General features: G+C 63.4%; 5 long non-coding RNA genes across 5 annotated transcripts; all 5 read right to left on the bottom strand.

Moving 5' to 3' along the window:
* Positions 1-966: 966 nt before the first annotated feature.
* Positions 967-4,609, bottom strand: LOC135330492 (uncharacterized). The gene is made up of 3 exons (XR_010392500.1): positions 4,105-4,609; positions 3,676-3,761; positions 967-3,322 (listed from the first exon to the last, which is right to left on the bottom strand). It is a non-coding gene; the product is annotated as an uncharacterized LOC135330492 (long non-coding RNA).
* An 822-nt stretch (positions 4,610-5,431) lies between these two features.
* Positions 5,432-7,374, bottom strand: LOC135330491 (uncharacterized). Its single transcript, XR_010392499.1, has 3 exons — positions 6,848-7,374; positions 6,419-6,504; positions 5,432-6,064 (listed from the first exon to the last, which is right to left on the bottom strand). It is a non-coding gene; the product is annotated as an uncharacterized LOC135330491 (long non-coding RNA).
* A 50-nt stretch (positions 7,375-7,424) lies between these two features.
* LOC135330490 (uncharacterized) lies at positions 7,425-10,101 on the bottom strand. The gene is made up of 3 exons (XR_010392498.1): positions 9,575-10,101; positions 9,146-9,231; positions 7,425-8,791 (listed from the first exon to the last, which is right to left on the bottom strand). It is a non-coding gene; the product is annotated as an uncharacterized LOC135330490 (long non-coding RNA).
* Positions 10,102-10,995: 894 nt separating this feature from the next.
* LOC135330489 (uncharacterized) lies at positions 10,996-12,828 on the bottom strand. The gene is made up of 3 exons (XR_010392497.1): positions 12,302-12,828; positions 11,873-11,958; positions 10,996-11,518 (listed from the first exon to the last, which is right to left on the bottom strand). It is a non-coding gene; the product is annotated as an uncharacterized LOC135330489 (long non-coding RNA).
* Positions 12,829-13,722: 894 nt separating this feature from the next.
* On the bottom strand, positions 13,723-15,555 carry LOC135330488 (uncharacterized). The gene is made up of 3 exons (XR_010392496.1): positions 15,029-15,555; positions 14,600-14,685; positions 13,723-14,245 (listed from the first exon to the last, which is right to left on the bottom strand). It is a non-coding gene; the product is annotated as an uncharacterized LOC135330488 (long non-coding RNA).
* Positions 15,556-15,570: the final 15 nt, after the last annotated feature.

Here is a 15,570-nt window from a genome sequence, read left to right as displayed (position 1 = left end):
GACAGCGAAACCACCATTTTATTTCCTTTTTTCGGCCTTACCCACAAAGAGGACAGCGAAACCACCGTTTTATGTGTTTTTCTCCACTTTACCACAAAAAGGACAAGGAAGGTGCCATTTCAGTTCTTTTCCTGCTCTATGCAAAAAGGGGACAGTGAAAACGCCACTCCAGGCCTTTTTTCTCTCTAATACAAAACAGGACAGTGAATACACCATTTTATTTCCTTTTTCTACTTTAGGCCCAAAGACAGTAGTGAAAATCCTCAATTTCAGGGCTCTTTGGGCTTTAAGCACAAGGGGACAGGCAAAAACATTGTATTTCTATTTTTTTGTTCCGGTTCACACACAGGACGGTGAAAACAACCTTATTTCTTTTTTTCCCCTTTGAACCACAAACAGAACAGTGAAAATACCCCTCTATTTCTTTTTTGTTTTTCTGCTCTAGGCACAAATGGAACAGCAAAACCACCATTTAATTTTTTTTCCCTGTTTCACGCACAAACGGGACAGAGAAAAAACAGTTTTATTTCTTTTTTCCCCCACTTTACGCACAAATGGGACAGAGAAAACACCCTTTTCTTTCTTTTTTCCGCTTTACCCACAAACAGGGAAACACAACCTATTCCATTTCTTTCTGCTTGACACATACATGGGACAGGAGAAAACACATTTTCTTTTTCTTGCTTGACACATACATGAGACAGGGCAAAACACCATTTTCTTTCTTTTTCCAGCTTTACACAGAGATGCGATAGGGAAAAAGACCATCTTTTTTTCTTTTTCCTGTTTTACACAACTGAGACAGGGCAAAACACCATTTTCTTTCTTTTTCCTGCTTTACATGTACAGGGGACAGGGAAAAAACACACTGTTTCTTTTTCCTGCTTTACACATACATGTGACAAGGAAAAATGTATTTTCTTTCTTTTTCTTGTTCCTGCTTTACACATACATGAGAGAGGGAAAAAACACCGTTTTCTTTCTTGTTCTTTTTTCTCCTCTACACATACATGACACAGGGAAAAACACCATTTTATTTTTTTCTGCTTTACACAGACATGAGACAGGGAAAAACACACTTTATTTCTTCTTCTGGCTTTACACATAACTGAGACAGGGAAAAGGACCATTTTATTTCTACTTCTGGCTTTACACATACATGTGACAAGGAAAAACATATTTTCTTTCTTTTTTTCTGCTTTATACAGACATGTGACAGGGAGAAACACCATTTTCTTTCTTTTTTCTGCTTTACATGAACAGGGGACAGGGAAAAAAAACACTTTATTTCTTGTTCCTGCTTTACACATACGTGAGAGAGGGAAAAAACACCATTTTCTTTCTTTTTCTTTTTCCTGCTTTACACATACATGAGACAGGGAGAAACAACACTTTATTTCTTTTTCTTGCTTTACACATGCATGTGACAAGGAAAAACATATTTTCTTTCCTTTTCTTTTTTCTGCTTTACACAGACATGCAACAGGGAGAAACACCATTTTATTTCTTTTTCTTTTTTCTGCTTTACACAGATACAGGGGACAGGGAAAAACACCATTTTCTTTCTTTTTCTTGCTTTACAACTACATGGGACAGGGAACACAACCTTCTTTCTTTTTTTTCTGGTTTACACAGACAGGACAGTGAAAACACCCTTTAATTTCATTGTTTCTGCTTTGCACACAGACCAGACAGTGAAAACACCCTTTAATTTCATTGTTTCTGCTTTGCGCACAGACAAGACAGTGAAAATACCCTTTAATTTCATTTTTTCTGCTATAGGCACAGACAGGACAGTGAACATACAGCCTTACTTCATGTCTTCTAGTTGAGGCACAGACAGGACAGAGACTTCTTGCACAGAAAGGCTTTATTTTTTTTAAACTACAGCAGGAGTTGAGGCATGGCCAAAAAACGCTCCAAGGTCCCCACACGGCAGCTGTTTCACCACACAGGTGCGTTGCACCGTGGGGGGGCTTAGCTCAGACAAGCTCCAGCATCTTCCTGAACTTTAATTACATTAACATGGCATGATAAGAATAAGGCATTTTAGGTCAATAATTTACAATACCATCTCTTGAAAGGGCCTGTGTGTTGAATTTGGGGAAGAAGACAGAGCGGGACGGTTACCCCCGTTGACTCTGGGCAGAGAAGAGGGCAGGAGCTGTTTAGCGGAAGTTTCAGCTCCGTTTCCTGCAATGGCTACACTGGCTCCGGAGGGCAGAGAGGTGCAAGCTGGCAGCTTGGCGCTGGAGCGGTGGCACCGCATGGGCTACGCAGGGCCGTCCTGAGCCCCGCCAGGCACAGGCACAGGCACAGGCACAGGCACAGGCACAGGCACAGGGCTGGAGGAGCCAGGGAGGGGGCCTGGGGCTGGGCCGCTTTCGACACCCCACTCAGAGCAACTCTGCACCCCCGTCCAATTGCACCGCACAGGCGACCTCCCCTCTGCCCCCTACTCTGCACTAAACAGGCCGCGACAGCTCGCGCATCCTCATCCCCTCACGCTAAACACTGTGCCCTGCTGCCGCAGGCCACGGACAAGCCAAAAGAAATCCTCCTACGGCACTGCAGTACCACCACACGCCTACCACAACACCTCCACAACACCCCTGCAGTACCACCGCACACCTACCACAACAGCCGTGCGGTACCACCGCACGCCTACCACAACACCCTACCACAACAGCCGTGCAGTACCACCGCACGCCTACCACAACAGCTCCACAACACCCCTGCAGTACCACCGCACACCTACCACAACACCCTACCACAACACCCCTGCAGTACCACCGCACACCTACAACACCCCTGCGGTACCACCGCACTGCTACCTAGAAGCCTGAGATCCCCCTTGGAACTACCAAGGACAAACACACACCAGCCTGACAACAGCAAAACCTCCAACAGCTGGGGCAAAGTCAAGACCGCCTGTGCAGTGCAATTGTCCTGGCACGAGTTACAGCAGAGTTGGGTGTGAAAGGTGCCCAGGGTGTAACCTACATCTTGACAAAGCATTTTCTTGAGTAACTGGGAAAGGGGCAGATCCAGGAGCTGCTCCAGGAGAAGAGGAGACGGCTCCTCCGGCATCGGAGGTCCTCCAGCTGCCTCCTCCGTGGACAGGCTGAAAGTATTCAGCAAGTACCTGCCCCCAGTAATGACAATACCACCCTGGTAGTGCCAGCCATGCTCTTACGTGACCACAGCCCCTGCTTGCAGGGAGTGCCTTTCTCCTCCCTCCTCTTCTCTCTTCCTCATCCTCTCTTCAGGCTCACTCTTGACTTGCCGCTCCTCACGACTCCTCTTCTTGCTTCTCTGTGAGCTGCGGGAAAGCAAAGCAGACGCGCTTAGCACTGGCCAGGGCCACCTCTGCCTGCCCGAAGGACAGAGGCGCAGGGGGAGCTCCCCACGGCTCGACCCAACAGGCCCCTCCCTTGCCCCGACACCCAACCCTCCCCCTACCCCCCTCGCCCCCCCAGCTAAAACATCGCAGATGAGCTCCTCTCGCCAAAGTGACACTCACTCGGCCACTCGCCACACTGCCCTTGGGCGGCAGCTCCTCCCAAACGCCCACAAGGTCCCCCAGCGCAAAGGGAGCAAGGGCACCAAAGCTGACAGGCATGCTCCTGCGCGAGCACCACCCTGCTTCCACGACAGTCCTTGTGCCTAGAGTACCTTTCTCTTCCATCTTCCTCATCCTCTCTTCAGGCTCACTCTTGACTCGCCGCTCCTCACGACTCCTCTTCTTGCTTCTCCGTGAGCTGCGGGAAAGCAAAGCAGACGCACTTAGCACTGGCCAGGGCCACCTCTGCCTGCCCGAAGGACAGAGGCGCAGGGGGAGCTCCCCAAAGCTCCACCCAACAGGCCCCTCCCTTGCCTGGACACCCAAGCCTAAGCCTACGCCTAACCCCCCTACCCCCCGCCACCGCCCCAGCTAAAACGTCGCAGATGAGCTCCTCTCGCCAAAGTGACACTCACTCGGCCACTCGCCCCACTGCCCTCGGGCAGCAGCTCCTCCCAAACGCCCGGCAGGCCCCTCCCTTCGCAAAGATGCTGCGCCCGAGCCCCCAACACCTCCCGGGCCAAAGGCCTTGCTCAACTCACCAGCAGCCGCTGCCCACTGCACGGCCTCCAGCTGACGAGGTGTCCAGCGGTCTTGATTGAAGCTGCAGCGGGGGTCAGAGGCGGGCACTCTGGGCAAATGGAGCTGGGCATGGAGAGCGGTGGCCCAGGAGGCTTCAGCCCTGCTTACAGGGGGCCGGGGCCACTGCCCCAACTGCCTAAGGCCAGGGGCCCCAGGGCACAGGCCAGTCCCCGAGCTACAGGGCAGCCCGGGGCCCCGCGGCGGAGGGAGGCTCCTTCTCTCCCATGCAGGGGCACTCTGACCTGGGCCCCGCTAACGGGGCGGTCGCCCCAAACCGGCTGCCAGCTGAGCACGCGGGCTCCAGGCCCGCGCCCCGACTACAGGGAGGGCCACGACACCCAGGCAGACAGAGAGCTCAGCCTTCCCCCAGGGCCACAGGAATGACTCGCAGCAGCCAGGCAGGGAGCACGCCGGCCAAAGGCCGGGGGCCGGCACCCTCGCCCTGACTACAGGGAGGGCCCGCCCCGCCCCGCCCCACCCCGCCCCACAGCCCCGGACCCCGCGCCTCTCAAAGGCGGGGGCCCCGCACAACCCACCTCCTTACAGGCGGGCGCTCCCAGCACCTCCCGCACAGCGCAGGGGACGTGCGCGGCCCTGCTTACAGGGCGCTGCCCCCAGCGCTGGCACTAGCCCCGAGCCCCACGGGGCAGGAGGCTCTGGCCTAGGCCCGGCCTACGGGCTGGCCAGCCCGGCTGCAGCACAACAGCACGTCTGCAGGAGCCCAGGGGGCACCTCGAGCCCGGCTGCGGGCAGGCGGCCCCCAGAAGAAGCGGCCCGGAGGCCGCACAGCGCCCTGCGGCAGGGCACTTCCTCCGCCTGCCCCCTTAGCGGGCCGGGGAGGGGTCATTCCTGGTGGCTGGCTAAAGCAGCAGGCCGCGGGAGGGCAGGCCCCTCCGCCCTGCTTACAGGGAGGCCAAGCTGCTCCGGGCGCACAGGGCTCCACGGCTTGTGACGCACGCCCCGACTACAGGGCCGCCACGCTGGCCACGTGGCCAGCAGGACAGGCGGCCACGCGGGCACAGACCTGGGCCCCGACTACGGGCAGGTCCCCTCGCCCACACCATTACCAAGTGGCTCCGCTCTGCCCGGGGGAGGAAGGGGCAAGCCGGAACTCTCCCCCCTCCTCAAATCTGGGCCCGAGACGGGACCCCTCTGCTACTGCCCAGAGCCCTTCTTTCAGGCCTGGGAAGCCAAAGCTAATACGCTGCAGCGCTTTTTACAGAGGCCTAGAGGACAAGCTCACTCGCTAGCTCACTCACTCCCAACAGGACAGAGAACAAGAGGGAAGGGACAAGCACAGCAGACAGGAGACATGTAACACGGCTTTCCAGGAGAGAAAGGGAGCCCAGGGCAGCCAGCCAACGTCGGGGGCCCGGTCCGTACCCAGGAGCGGGAGGAGAGGCTCAGGCCTGCCCCCAGGCTGCATGGAGGCCGGAGCACTCAACATGCCAAGGGGCTTCACGGGGCGCCAAAGGGCCAATGCTGGCCCACACCCCGAGCGCGGGGGTGGCGCCGGCCAGGGGCCGGCAGGCGGAAAGCCGCGGGGGGCAAAGAGCCCGGCCCTGCTTACAGGGCGGGCCTGGGTTCCGGTGAGCTCCCTGTCCCCCCAGGGGCGGAGAAAGGGACTCGCAGCCTCCTTACAGGCTCGTCCCTCTCTCCAGGCAGCCAAGGAGCAACATGGCAAAAGGCCAACAACAGCAAAGACCCGAGCCCTGCTTACAGGGAGGTCGCCCAGCGCAAAGGGAGCAAGGGCACCAAAGGTGCCAGCCATGCTCTTACGTGACCACAGCCCTGCTGCCAGGGCGGTCCCTTTGCCCAGAGTGCCTTTCTCCTCCCTCCTCTTCTCTCTTCCTCATCCTCTCTTCAGGCTCACTCTTGACCCGCCGCTCCTCACGACTCCTCTTCTTGCTTCTCCGTGAGCTGCGGGAAAGCAAAGCAGACACGCTTAGCACTGGCCAGGGCCACCTCTGCCTGCCCGAAGGACAGAGGCGCAGGGGGAGCTCCCCACGGCTCGACCCAACAGGCCCCTCCCTTGCCCCGACACCCAACCCTCCCCCCTACACCCCTCACCCCCCCAGCTAAAACATCGCAGATGAGCTCCTCTCGCCACAGTGACACTCACTCGGCCACTCGCCACACTGCCCTTGGGCGGCAGCTCCTCCCAAACGCCCACAAGGTCCCCCAGCGCAAAGGGAGCAAGGGCACCAAAGCTGACAGGCATGCTCCTGCGCGAGCACCACCCTGCTTCCACGACCGTCCTTGTGCCTAGAGTACCTTTCTCTTCCATCTTCCTCATCCTCTCTTCAGGCTCACTCTTGACTCGCCGCTCCTCACGACTCCTCTTCTTGCTTCTCCGTGAGCTGCGGGAAAGCAAAGCAGACGCACTTAGCACTGGCCAGGGCCACCTCTGCCTGCCCGAAGGACAGAGGCGCAGGGGGAGCTCCCCACGGCTCGACCCAACAGGCCCCTCCCTTGCCTGGACACCCAAGCCTAAGCCTACGCCTAACCCCCCTACCCCCCGCCACCGCCCCAGCTAAAACGTGGCAGATGAGCTCCTCTCGCCAAAGTGACACTCACTCGGCCACTCGCCCCACTGCCCTCGGGCAGCAGCTCCTCCCAAACGCCCGGCAGGCCCCTCCCTTCGCAAAGATGCTGCGCCCGAGCCCCCAACACCTCCCGGGCCAAAGGCCTTGCTCAACTCACCAGCAGCCGCTGCCCACTGCACGGCCTCCAGCTGACGAGGTGTCCAGCGGTCTTGATTGAAGCTGCAGCGGGGGTCAGAGGCGGGCACTCTGGGCAAATGGAGCTGGGCATGGAGAGCGGTGGCCCAGGAGGCTTCAGCCCTGCTTACAGGGGGCCGGGGCCACTGCCCCAACTGCCTAAGGCCAGGGGCCCCAGGGCACAGGCCAGTCCCCGAGCTACAGGGCAGCCCGGGGCCCCGCGGCGGAGGGAGGCTCCTTCTCTCCCATGCAGGGGCACTCTGACCTGGGCCCCGCTAACGGGGCGGTCGCCCCAAACCGGCTGCCAGCTGAGCACGCGGGCTCCAGGCCCGCGCCCCGACTACAGGGAGGGCCACGACACCCAGGCAGACAGAGAGCTCAGCCTTCCCCCAGGGCCACAGGAATGACTCGCAGCAGCCAGGCAGGGAGCACGCCGGCCAAAGGCCGGGGGCCGGCACCCTCGCCCTGACTACAGGGAGGGCCCGCCCCGCCCCACAGCCCCGGACCCCGCGCCTCTCAAAGGCGGGGGCCCCGCACACCCGCCTCCTTACAGGCGGGCGCTCCCAGCACCTCCCGCACAGCGCAGGGGACGTGCGCGGCCCTGCTTACAGGGCGCTGCCCCCAGCGCTGGCACTAGCCCCGAGCCCCACGGGGCAGGAGGCTCTGGCCTAGGCCCGGCCTACGGGCTGGCCAGCCCGGCTGCAGCACAACAGCACGTCTGCAGGAGCCCAGGGGGCACCTCGAGCCCGGCTGCGGGCAGGCGGCCCCCAGAAGAAGCGGCCCGGAGGCCGCACAGCGCCCTGCGGCAGGGCACTTCCTCCGCCTGCCCCCTTAGCGGGCCGGGGAGGGGTCATTCCTGGTGGCTGGCTAAAGCAGCAGGCCGCGGGAGGGCAGGCCCCTCCGCCCTGCTTACAGGGAGGCCAAGCTGCTCCGGGCGCACAGGGCTCCACGGCTTGTGACGCACGCCCCGACTACAGGGCCGCCACGCTGGCCACGTGGCCAGCAGGACAGGCGGCCACGCGGGCACAGACCTGGGCCCCGACTACGGGCAGGTCCCCTCGCCCACACCATTACCAAGTGGCTCCGCTCTGCCCGGGGGAGGAAGGGGCAAGCCGGAACTCTCCCCCCTCCTCAAATCTGGGCCCGAGACGGGACCCCTCTGCTACTGCCCAGAGCCCTTCTTTCAGGCCTGGGAAGCCAAAGCTAATACGCTGCAGCGCTTTTTACAGAGGCCTAGAGGACAAGCTCACTCGCTAGCTCACTCACTCCCAACAGGACAGAGGACAAGAGGGAAGGGACAAGCACAGCAGACAGGAGACATGTAACACGGCTTTCCAGGAGAGAAAGGGAGCCCAGGGCAGCCAGCCAACGTCGGGGGCCCGGTCCGTACCCAGGAGCGGGAGGAGAGGCTCAGGCCTGCCCCCAGGCTGCATGGAGGCCGGAGCACTCAACATGCCAAGGGGCTTCACGGGGCGCCAAAGGGCCAATGCTGGCCCACACCCCGAGCGCGGGGGTGGCGCCGGCCAGGGGCCGGCAGGCGGAAAGCCGCGGGGGGCAAAGAGCCCGGCCCTGCTTACAGGGCGGGCCTGGGTTCCGGTGAGCTCCCTGTCCCCCCAGGGGCGGAGAAAGGGACTCGCAGCCTCCTTACAGGCTCGTCCCTCTCTCCAGGCAGCCAAGGAGCAACATGGCAAAAGGCCAACAACAGCAAAGACCCGAGCCCTGCTTACAGGGAGGTCGCCCAGCGCAAAGGGAGCAAGGGCACCAAAGGTGCCAGCCATGCTCTTACGTGACCACAGCCCTGCTGCCAGGGCGGTCCCTTTGCCCAGAGTGCCTTTCTCCTCCCTCCTCTTCTCTCTTCCTCATCCTCTCTTCAGGCTCACTCTTGACCCGCCGCTCCTCACGACTCCTCTTCTTGCTTCTCCGTGAGCTGCGGGAAAGCAAAGCAGACGCGCTTAGCACTGGCCAGGGCCACCTCTGCCTGCCCGAAGGACAGAGGCGCAGGGGGAGCTCCCCACGGCTCGACCCAACAGGCCCCTCCCTTGCCCCGACACCCAACCCTCCCCCCTACCCCCCTCACCCCCCCAGCTAAAACATCGCAGATGAGCTCCTCTCGCCAAAGTGACACTCACTCGGCCACTCGCCACACTGCCCTTGGGCGGCAGCTCCTCCCAAACGCCCACAAGGTCCCCCAGCGCAAAGGGAGCAAGGGCACCAAAGCTGACAGGCATGCTCCTGCGCGAGCACCACCCTGCTTCCACGACCGTCCTTGTGCCTAGAGTACCTTTCTCTTCCATCTTCCTCATCCTCTCTTCAGGCTCACTCTTGACTCGCCGCTCCTCACGACTCCTCTTCTTGCTTCTCCGTGAGCTGCGGGAAAGCAAAGCAGACGCACTTAGCACTGGCCAGGGCCACCTCTGCCTGCCCGAAGGACAGAGGCGCAGGGGGAGCTCCCCAAAGCTCCACCCAACAGGCCCCTCCCTTGCCTGGACACCCAAGCCTAAGCCTACGCCTAACCCCCCTACCCCCCGCCACCGCCCCAGCTAAAACGTCGCAGATGAGCTCCTCTCGCCAAAGTGACACTCACTCGGCCACTCGCCCCACTGCCCTCGGGCAGCAGCTCCTCCCAAACGCCCGGCAGGCCCCTCCCTTCGCAAAGATGCTGCGCCCGAGCCCCCAACACCTCCCGGGCCAAAGGCCTTGCTCAACTCACCAGCAGCCGCTGCCCACTGCACGGCCTCCAGCTGACGAGGTGTCCAGCGGTCTTGATTGAAGCTGCAGCGGGGGTCAGAGGCGGGCACTCTGGGCAAATGGAGCTGGGCATGGAGAGCGGTGGCCCAGGAGGCTTCAGCCCTGCTTACAGGGGGCCGGGGCCACTGCCCCAACTGCCTAAGGCCAGGGGCCCCAGGGCACAGGCCAGTCCCCGAGCTACAGGGCAGCCCGGGGCCCCGCGGCGGAGGGAGGCTCCTTCTCTCCCATGCAGGGGCACTCTGACCTGGGCCCCGCTAACGGGGCGGTCGCCCCAAACCGGCTGCCAGCTGAGCACGCGGGCTCCAGGCCCGCGCCCCGACTACAGGGAGGGCCACGACACCCAGGCAGACAGAGAGCTCAGCCTTCCCCCAGGGCCACAGGAATGACTCGCAGCAGCCAGGCAGGGAGCACGCCGGCCAAAGGCCGGGGGCCGGCACCCTCGCCCTGACTACAGGGAGGGCCCGCCCCGCCCCACAGCCCCGGACCCCGCGCCTCTCAAAGGCGGGGGCCCCGCACACCCGCCTCCTTACAGGCGGGCGCTCCCAGCACCTCCCGCACAGCGCAGGGGACGTGCGCGGCCCTGCTTACAGGGCGCTGCCCCCAGCGCTGGCACTAGCCCCGAGCCCCACGGGGCAGGAGGCTCTGGCCTAGGCCCGGCCTACGGGCTGGCCAGCCCGGCTGCAGCACAACAGCACGTCTGCAGGAGCCCAGGGGGCACCTCGAGCCCGGCTGCGGGCAGGCGGCCCCCAGAAGAAGCGGCCCGGAGGCCGCACAGCGCCCTGCGGCAGGGCACTTCCTCCGCCTGCCCCCTTAGCGGGCCGGGGAGGGGTCATTCCTGGTGGCTGGCTAAAGCAGCAGGCCACGGGAGGGCAGGCCCCTCCGCCCTGCTTACAGGGAGGCCAAGCTGCTCCGGGCGCACAGGGCTCCACGGCTTGTGACGCACGCCCCGACTACAGGGCCGCCACGCTGGCCACGTGGCCAGCAGGACAGGCGGCCACGCGGGCACAGACCTGGGCCCCGACTACGGGCAGGTCCCCTCGCCCACACCATTACCAAGTGGCTCCGCTCTGCCCGGGGGAGGAAGGGGCAAGCCGGAACTCTCCCCCCTCCTCAAATCTGGGCCCGAGACGGGACCCCTCTGCTACTGCCCAGAGCCCTTCTTTCAGGCCTGGGAAGCCAAAGCTAATACGCTGCAGCGCTTTTTACAGAGGCCTAGAGGACAAGCTCACTCGCTAGCTCACTCACTCCCAACAGGACAGAGGACAAGAGGGAAGGGACAAGCACAGCAGACAGGAGACATGTAACACGGCTTTCCAGGAGAGAAAGGGAGCCCAGGGCAGCCAGCCAACGTCGGGGGCCCGGTCCGTACCCAGGAGTGGGAGGAGAGGCTCAGGCCTGCCCCCAGGCTGCATGGAGGCCGGAGCACTCAACATGCCAAGGGGCTTCACGGGGCGCCAAAGGGCCAATGCTGGCCCACACCCCGAGCGCGGGGGTGGCGCCGGCCAGGGGCCGGCAGGCGGAAAGCCGCGGGGGGCAAAGAGCCCGGCCCTGCTTACAGGGCGGGCCTGGGTTCCGGTGAGCTCCCTGTCCCCCCAGGGGCGGAGAAAGGGACTCGCAGCCTCCTTACAGGCTCGTCCCTCTCTCCAGGCAGCCAAGGAGCAACATGGCAAAAGGCCAACAACAGCAAAGACCCGAGCCCTGCTTACAGGGAGGTCGCCCAGCGCAAAGGGAGCAAGGGCACCAAAGGTGCCAGCCATGCTCTTACGTGACCACAGCCCTGCTGCCAGGGCGGTCCCTTTGCCCAGAGTGCCTTTCTCCTCCCTCCTCTTCTCTCTTCCTCATCCTCTCTTCAGGCTCACTCTTGACCCGCCGCTCCTCACGACTCCTCTTCTTGCTTCTCCGTGAGCTGCGGGAAAGCAAAGCAGACGCGCTTAGCACTGGCCAGGGCCACCTCTGCCTGCCCGAAGGACAGAGGCGCAGGGGGAGCTCCCCACGGCTCGACCCAACAGGCCCCTCCCTTGCCCCGACACCCAACCCTCCCCCCTACCCCCCTCACCCCCCCAGCTAAAACATCGCAGATGAGCTCCTCTCGCCAAAGTGACACTCACTCGGCCACTCGCCACACTGCCCTTGGGCGGCAGCTCCTCCCAAACGCCCACAAGGTCCCCCAGCGCAAAGGGAGCAAGGGCACCAAAGCTGACAGGCATGCTCCTGCGCGAGCACCACCCTGCTTCCACGACCGTCCTTGTGCCTAGAGTACCTTTCTCTTCCATCTTCCTCATCCTCTCTTCAGGCTCACTCTTGACTCGCCGCTCCTCACGACTCCTCTTCTTGCTTCTCCGTGAGCTGCGGGAAAGCAAAGCAGACGCACTTAGCACTGGCCAGGGCCACCTCTGCCTGCCCGAAGGACAGAGGCGCAGGGGGAGCTCCCCAAAGCTCCACCCAACAGGCCCCTCCCTTGCCTGGACACCCAAGCCTAAGCCTACGCCTAACCCCCCTACCCCCCGCCACCGCCCCAGCTAAAACGTCGCAGATGAGCTCCTCTCGCCAAAGTGACACTCACTCGGCCACTCGCCCCACTGCCCTCGGGCAGCAGCTCCTCCCAAACGCCCGGCAGGCCCCTCCCTTCGCAAAGATGCTGCGCCCGAGCCCCCAACACCTCCCGGGCCAAAGGCCTTGCTCAACTCACCAGCAGCCGCTGCCCACTGCACGGCCTCCAGCTGACGAGGTGTCCAGCGGTCTTGATTGAAGCTGCAGCGGGGGTCAGAGGCGGGCACTCTGGGCAAATGGAGCTGGGCATGGAGAGCGGTGGCCCAGGAGGCTTCAGCCCTGCTTACAGGGGGCCGGGGCCACTGCCCCAACTGCCTAAGGCCAGGGGCCCCAGGGCACAGGCCAGTCCCCGAGCTACAGGGCAGCCCGGGGCCCCGCGGCGGAGGGAGGCTCCTTCTCTCCCATGCAGGGGCACTCTGACCTGGGCCCCGCTAACGGGGCGGTCGCCCCAAACCGGCTGCCAGCTGAGCACGCGGGCTCCAGGCCCGCGCCCCGACTACAGGGAGGGCCACGACACCCAGGCAGACAGAGAGCTCAGCCTTCCCCCAGGGCCACAGGAATGACTCGCAGCAGCCAGGCAGGGAGCACGCCGGCCAAAGGCCGGGGGCCGGCACCCTCGCCCTGACTACAGGGAGGGCCCGCCCCGCCCCACAGCCCCGGACCCCGCGCCTCTCAAAGGCGGGGGCCCCGCACACCCGCCTCCTTACAGGCGGGCGCTCCCAGCACCTCCCGCACAGCGCAGGGGACGTGCGCGGCCCTGCTTACAGGGCGCTGCCCCCAGCGCTGGCACTAGCCCCGAGCCCCACGGGGCAGGAGGCTCTGGCCTAGGCCCGGCCTACGGGCTGGCCAGCCCGGCTGCAGCACAACAGCACGTCTGCAGGAGCCCAGGGGGCACCTCGAGCCCGGCTGCGGGCAGGCGGCCCCCAGAAGAAGCGGCCCGGAGGCCGCACAGCGCCCTGCGGCAGGGCACTTCCTCCGCCTGCCCCCTTAGCGGGCCGGGGAGGGGTCATTCCTGGTGGCTGGCTAAAGCAGCAGGCCGCGGGAGGGCAGGCCCCTCCGCCCTGCTTACAGGGAGGCCAAGCTGCTCCGGGCGCACAGGGCTCCACGGCTTGTGACGCACGCCCCGACTACAGGGCCGCCACGCTGGCCACGTGGCCAGCAGGACAGGCGGCCACGCGGGCACAGACCTGGGCCCCGACTACGGGCAGGTCCCCTCGCCCACACCATTACCAAGTGGCTCCGCTCTGCCCGGGGGAGGAAGGGGCAAGCCGGAACTCTCCCCCCTCCTCAAATCTGGGCCCGAGACGGGACCCCTCTGCTACTGCCCAGAGCCCTTCTTTCAGGCCTGGGAAGCCAAAGCTAATACGCTGCAGCGCTTTTTACAGAGGCCTAGAGGACAAGCTCACTCGCTAGCTCACTCACTCCCAACAGGACAGAGGACAAGAGGGAAGGGACAAGCACAGCAGACAGGAGACATGTAACACGGCTTTCCAGGAGAGAAAGGGAGCCCAGGGCAGCCAGCCAACGTCGGGGGCCCGGTCCGTACCCAGGAGTGGGAGGAGAGGCTCAGGCCTGCCCCCAGGCTGCATGGAGGCCGGAGCACTCAACATGCCAAGGGGCTTCACGGGGCGCCAAAGGGCCAATGCTGGCCCACACCCCGAGCGCGGGGGTGGCGCCGGCCAGGGGCCGGCAGGCGGAAAGCCGCGGGGGGCAAAGAGCCCGGCCCTGCTTACAGGGCGGGCCTGGGTTCCGGTGAGCTCCCTGTCCCCCCAGGGGCGGAGAAAGGGACTCGCAGCCTCCTTACAGGCTCGTCCCTCTCTCCAGGCAGCCAAGGAGCAACATGGCAAAAGGCCAACAACAGCAAAGACCCGAGCCCTGCTTACAGGGAGGTCGCCCAGCGCAAAGGGAGCAAGGGCACCAAAGGTGCCAGCCATGCTCTTACGTGACCACAGCCCTGCTGCCAGGGCGGTCCCTTTGCCCAGAGTGCCTTTCTCCTCCCTCCTCTTCTCTCTTCCTCATCCTCTCTTCAGGCTCACTCTTGACCCGCCGCTCCTCACGACTCCTCTTCTTGCTTCTCCGTGAGCTGCGGGAAAGCAAAGCAGACGCGCTTAGCACTGGCCAGGGCCACCTCTGCCTGCCCGAAGGACAGAGGCGCAGGGGGAGCTCCCCACGGCTCGACCCAACAGGCCCCTCCCTTGCCCCGACACCCAACCCTCCCCCCTACCCCCCTCACCCCCCCAGCTAAAACATCGCAGATGAGCTCCTCTCGCCAAAGTGACACTCACTCGGCCACTCGCCACACTGCCCTTGGGCGGCAGCTCCTCCCAAACGCCCACAAGGTCCCCCAGCGCAAAGGGAGCAAGGGCACCAAAGCTGACAGGCATGCTCCTGCGCGAGCACCACCCTGCTTCCACGACCGTCCTTGTGCCTAGAGTACCTTTCTCTTCCATCTTCCTCATCCTCTCTTCAGGCTCACTCTTGACTCGCCGCTCCTCACGACTCCTCTTCTTGCTTCTCCGTGAGCTGCGGGAAAGCAAAGCAGACGCACTTAGCACTGGCCAGGGCCACCTCTGCCTGCCCGAAGGACAGAGGCGCAGGGGGAGCTCCCCAAAGCTCCACCCAACAGGCCCCTCCCTTGCCTGGACACCCAAGCCTAAGCCTACGCCTAACCCCCCTACCCCCCGCCACCGCCCCAGCTAAAACGTCGCAGATGAGCTCCTCTCGCCAAAGTGACACTCACTCGGCCACTCGCCCCACTGCCCTCGGGCAGCAGCTCCTCCCAAACGCCCGGCAGGCCCCTCCCTTCGCAAAGATGCTGCGCCCGAGCCCCCAACACCTCCCGGGCCAAAGGCCTTGCTCAACTCACCAGCAGCCGCTGCCCACTGCACGGCCTCCAGCTGACGAGGTGTCCAGCGGTCTTGATTGAAGCTGCAGCGGGGGTCAGAGGCGGGCACTCTGGGCAAATGGAGCTGGGCATGGAGAGCGGTGGCCCAGGAGGCTTCAGCCCTGCTTACAGGGGGCCGGGGCCACTGCCCCAACTGCCTAAGGCCAGGGGCCCCAGGGCACAGGCCAGTCCCCGAGCTACAGGGCAGCCCGGGGCCCCGCGGCGGAGGGAGGCTCCTTCTCTCCCATGCAGGGGCACTCTGACCTGGGCCCCGCTAACGGGGCGGTCGCCCCAAACCGGCTGCCAGCTGAGCACGCGGGCTCCAGGCCCGCGCCCCGACTACAGGGAGGGCCACGACACCCAGGCAGACAGAGAGCTCAGCCTTCCCCCAGGGCCACAGGAATGACTCGCAGCAGCCAGGCAGGGAGCACGCCGGCCAAAGGCCGGGGGCCGGCACCCTCGCCCTGACTACAGGGAGGGCCCGCCCCGCCCCACAGCCCCGGACCCCGCGCCTCTCAAAGGCG

Source organism: Dromaius novaehollandiae, chromosome 21, assembly GCF_036370855.1.
Source record: "Dromaius novaehollandiae isolate bDroNov1 chromosome 21, bDroNov1.hap1, whole genome shotgun sequence".
Lineage (NCBI taxonomy): Eukaryota > Metazoa > Chordata > Aves > Casuariiformes > Dromaiidae > Dromaius > Dromaius novaehollandiae.
Note: the sequence above shows the minus strand (reverse complement) of the source record. Positions and strands in the feature narration are given on the sequence as shown.